Source organism: Solanum lycopersicum, chromosome 9, assembly GCF_036512215.1.
Source record: "Solanum lycopersicum chromosome 9, SLM_r2.1".
In the NCBI taxonomy this organism is placed as follows: domain Eukaryota; kingdom Viridiplantae; phylum Streptophyta; class Magnoliopsida; order Solanales; family Solanaceae; genus Solanum; species Solanum lycopersicum.
This window is the reverse complement of record NC_090808.1, coordinates 57142070-57146865: the sequence shown is the minus strand read 5'-3', so window position 1 is coordinate 57146865 and position 4796 is coordinate 57142070. Positions and strand designations below refer to the sequence as shown.

The 4796-nt window shown below is 25.2% G+C and overlaps 1 long non-coding RNA gene across 1 annotated transcript; it reads left to right on the top strand.

Annotated features, from left to right (window-relative positions):
• Positions 1-2800: 2800 nt before the first annotated feature.
• Positions 2801-3307, top strand: LOC138338183 (uncharacterized). The gene is made up of 2 exons (XR_011211601.1): positions 2801-2942; positions 3013-3307. It is a non-coding gene; the product is annotated as an uncharacterized lncRNA (long non-coding RNA).
• The last annotated feature ends 1489 nt before the right edge of the window (positions 3308-4796 follow it).

Genomic DNA, 4796 nt, shown 5'->3' with positions numbered 1-4796 from the left:
AATATTCTAACTAGTGAGGAACCTAGGCGTAGTACTCGGCAATGAAAATCTGCTTCTTTCGGACCAGATTTTGTAGCACTATTGCTTGAAAATGAGCCTCAAACATTTAAAGCAGCTATGTCTTCGTCTGAGTCAACTTATTGGAAAGAAACAGTCTACAGTGATTGATTCGCTGCACATATTTTTCTTCGTGTACTTTCCTGCTGTGGATTGATTCGCTGACAATAGAGTTTTGATATCTATACTATGCTGAGTAAGATCATTTTACCCTGGTAGGTTATATTCCAAATCAAAGCTCGGATACTAAAGGGGAATAATTTCCTAAAGGGGACACTGTGAGTTCAGTGAATTTGATCTTTTTTCGACTTAAAAGTTTTTTTTTCCAGATTCTGGTATGTTTTTACAAATTTTAGTTTTTGTGAATTAAATTTTTGGCAATCACTCTTATTGGTTCTATAAATTTCAATTACTTCGTGTTTCTGAACAATTTATTAGAATCAGTAATTTCTAATTTTGATAACACAAATTGGAAACAATTTTTGCGTGAACTTCCCTCATATATAACTTTTGACGTCTTTGTCCAAAATTCGGTGCAAAGTCTAAAATATTCAAATAGCATAGAAACGAATTAAGTAGTGATATCCAAATAAGATACTTCATTAAAAAATAAAGATATTTTCTCTTAAACTTAAAGTCATGTATAACTTGTGATATCTTTGCCTAAAGTTAGTTGGATGTTTAATATGTTCAATAAAATATATTTAAAAATAGGTACAAATTAAATAGTGATATTCAAATAAGATACCCTCATAAAAATAAGATATTCGTCATGAACTCCAGCGTATATAACTTTTGACGTCTTTGTCGGAAGTTAGTTGCATGTCTTAAATGTTCAAAAAAAACTAATTAGGAAAGTAGGTATAAATTAAATAGTGATATCCAAATAAGGTATCTCAAAGAGTGTGTTTGTAATGAACATTTTTCTGAAAAATATTTTTCAATTTTCTCATATTTGGTTGGGACAAAAGTTGTAAAAAATGTTTTTCAAATCAATTTATTTTTCTCAAAATTAAGGAAAATGACTTCCCTTTCAAAAATTAAGGAAAACATTTTCCATAAACTCTCCTCCAATTTTAAATTACATTTTTTTAAAACATCTATTTTAAAAAAATATTTTCTATTTTAAAATTTTATTTTTTCACCCGATCCCCGACCGCCACTCACCCACCACCGGCCAGCCTCCAAAACCTCACCCCTTCCCCAAAAAATTAATTTTGCTTTTTAAAAAGTATTTTCAACTTCAAATTTTTTTTTAAAACTCCTACCCCCCTCCCGGCCAGCCCCCCTACCCACCTTCTACTAGCCCCCACCAACCCCCAACCCCCAAAAAAATTAATTTTTTTCATAAATCAAACATACAGAATTTTTTTTTTTACTCATCAACCAAACATGAGAAAATAAATCCAAAATCTACTTGTTTTAAAAAAAAACATTTTCCTTCGTGCCAAACACACCCAAAAAGTTTCAGTTCTTGTGTGAACTTCTACCATATATAACTTCTGACATATGTGTCTGAAATTGGTTGCATGTCTTAAAGTTTTTATAAAGTAGGTATAAATTAAATAGTGATATACAAATTAATACCTCATAAAAAATCAGGTATTTTTGTGTGAACTTCAACCATATATACATCAACCAAACATGAAAAAATAAATCCAAAATCTACTTGTTTTCAAAAAAAACATTTTCCTTCGTGTCAAAACACACCCAAAAAGTTTCAGTTCTTGTGTGAACTTCTACCATATATAACTTCTGACATATGTGTCTGAAATTGGTTGCATGTCTTAAAGTTTTTATAAAGTAGGTATAAATTAAATAGTGATATACAATTTAATACCTCATAAAAAATCAGGTATTTTTGTGTGAACTTCAACCATATATAACTTCTGTCATCTTTGTTTGAAGCTAGTCGCATGTGTTAACATTTATTATTTTATTTTATTTTTGAAAAAGGGTTCAAATTAATAAGATACACCCATAAATGATTTATACGATTAGTCTTTGGACCTTTCAGTATGGTATGCTATTGAAAAATTCAATAATTTTGAATTTTAGGTATTTTTAAAATACCATATCATTACCGTGCCAAATTAGTTTGGTATGGTTCATTATTTTAAGTAAAGTTCAATTTCGGTATTTTGTATTATGGTGAATCAAATATCAGATATTTGATCAACTTGAACTTACATATATTTGTATAATAAAAAGGGAAATTTAGCTAACTAGTCAAAACAATCAACTTATGGTGATATTATCCATACTTTAATAATATTAGTACATATGTCAAAAACGTCATTATTTTAAAAATAAATAAATATTCTGATATTATTAATATTTTCTCTCTTATTATTTACACCCTTTTTTCTCTCTCATATATTACACATTTTCCTATATTTATGTAATTGGATAGATATTAATGTCATTTTAATTTTTCTTTCTCTTTTATTAAGATTATCAATTTCTCTCTTACTTTTTTTCTAATCAAATCCTCAGATTTTTCTTTCTTTTCTTACGCTTCTTTTCAATTTCTCTCTCTAACATTCTTCCAAATCAATTCCACAGATTTTCGATTCAATATATTAAGATTTTCTATTATTCTCATTAAATTTTATTGCAAGATTTGATTTGAAGATTACCATTGATTTGAGAATTATATTTTTCAGATTCCTTATTTATTTGGTATATGTTGATAACTACTACTATTATATTTTTTTAATTTAATGATAATTACTAGTATATATTAAGGAACGTAGTTGTTAACAAAAATGAAATACAAGTATAGAACATTTGGAGACCCTCCATCACAAAGATCAGCAGAAGATCTTGCTTTTTCTGTGGCTCGTTTCTTTGCCAAAAATGGGACTCTTACAAACTAGTACATGGTAAATCAACATATTTACTAATTAATTATTGTGTGTTTTGATTATTCTTTACTAATTATTATAATTTCAGTACCATGGTGGAACAAACTTTGGAAGATCAAGTTCTTCTTTCGTGATTACTCGTTATTATGTAATTTAATTTTGTTGCAGTTTTATTTAGTAAGTAATTTTGTATTTCATTGTTTTATTGTATTTTGTATCCATAGATTTGAAATTGTATTTCATATACTTAATTCATTTTGTATTCTGTTTTTCTTTTTGTGATAGTTATGTCAATGTACCACAGTTAGTATATTTATTTTTGTATTTCATAGTATTATTGTTTTTTGTATTCATAAATTTGAAAGTATATAATTTTGATGCTATTTTAGTCCGTATGTATCTTTACAATTAATAGTTGTATTCATTCAAAAATTATGTTGCATTGTTACTGAATTTGACATTTTTTTCTAATTTTTATTTATTCTAAAGGTATGTCAACTAGTTATGTACTTTATTTAAGAATGAGTACACTAAATATTCAATTATTTCTTTTCAATTTTATATTTTATTCACTTTTTCATCATACTAACTTTTTGTATTTTATATATTATTATACAAAATTATAAATAAAAACTAGAATAAATAGAAATACAAATAAAATACATATTGAAATGAATACATACAAGATTTTTGAAAAAAAAACTATATAGGAAAAAAAATATATGAATACAAATATATTTCTTTAATGACTATATAGATACATTCGGCATACTATTGGAATGAATACAAACTAATAAAAAATTATAATAAATATAAATAGAATATATTGTGGAATGAATATAATTTTAAAAAGGTAAAATTTTCGGAAAAAAAAAGAACAAAGTTTAAATTTTATTTGAAAATGTAACTGATGAGAAATTAAGTAATCTTTACCTTTTTTTGAAATATTCTCTCCCTTGATTTTCTCCCTTTTGTTATTAAATAATTATATTCTTTAAATAAAAATAAATAATAAAAACATCAATAAGACACATAACAAACTAAATTTTAACATTTTTACTAAATATTGAAAGTGTTACTAATGAGCCCTCTTAAATGTTAAAATATTGACATTTTGAAAAATTTCCCTAAAAAAAAATTGTAACTTTGGCTATTCAAGAAACATCTCAATTATATCTTCTTTTTAAAATCAAATGTTGGCAATGCCACCTAAAATAAATGAAGGGAAATGTGAACACCTAACTTTTTTATCAAAACATAATATAATTTACATCAATTTAAAAATGATTATATTTAAAATAAAAATAATAATGATAATAAATTGTAAATTAATAAAAATTATAAGTTCAATTATAGTTTAATAAAAATTGAGAAACAGAAGTTGGAAATTCAAATTATTTGTTAATTATATCTAGTCTAAAAATAATAATAATATAGAAAATATTATGAAAAAGTATAGAAAAAGAAAAGAAAAGAGGAGTCCTGAAAATTTCAAATTGGTTTTACCTTATCCTAATTACTTCCTAACTTATTTTCCTAAAAAATTTCATCCAATCTATTTATTTTTATTTACTTCTTTTGCACGATTTTTTTAAAGTTTACACGATTTTTTTCATTTAATTTTGTTTTGTTAATTTGCTATTATTATTATTTATTTATTTTATACCCTTATATCACCCTTTATTTTGTCAAATAATTTTTAAATTTAATTCTAATCCCACTACACTACGTTCCTTTAAATTAGCACCAGATTCTCACCCAAAAAAATTACATAATCTCATGTTCAGTTGAAAAAAGCAGACAGAGAGATATAGAGAACATGCAGAGGCAAATTGAAATATAGAGAGTAAAGCAAAAGCAAAGAGAAAAAAA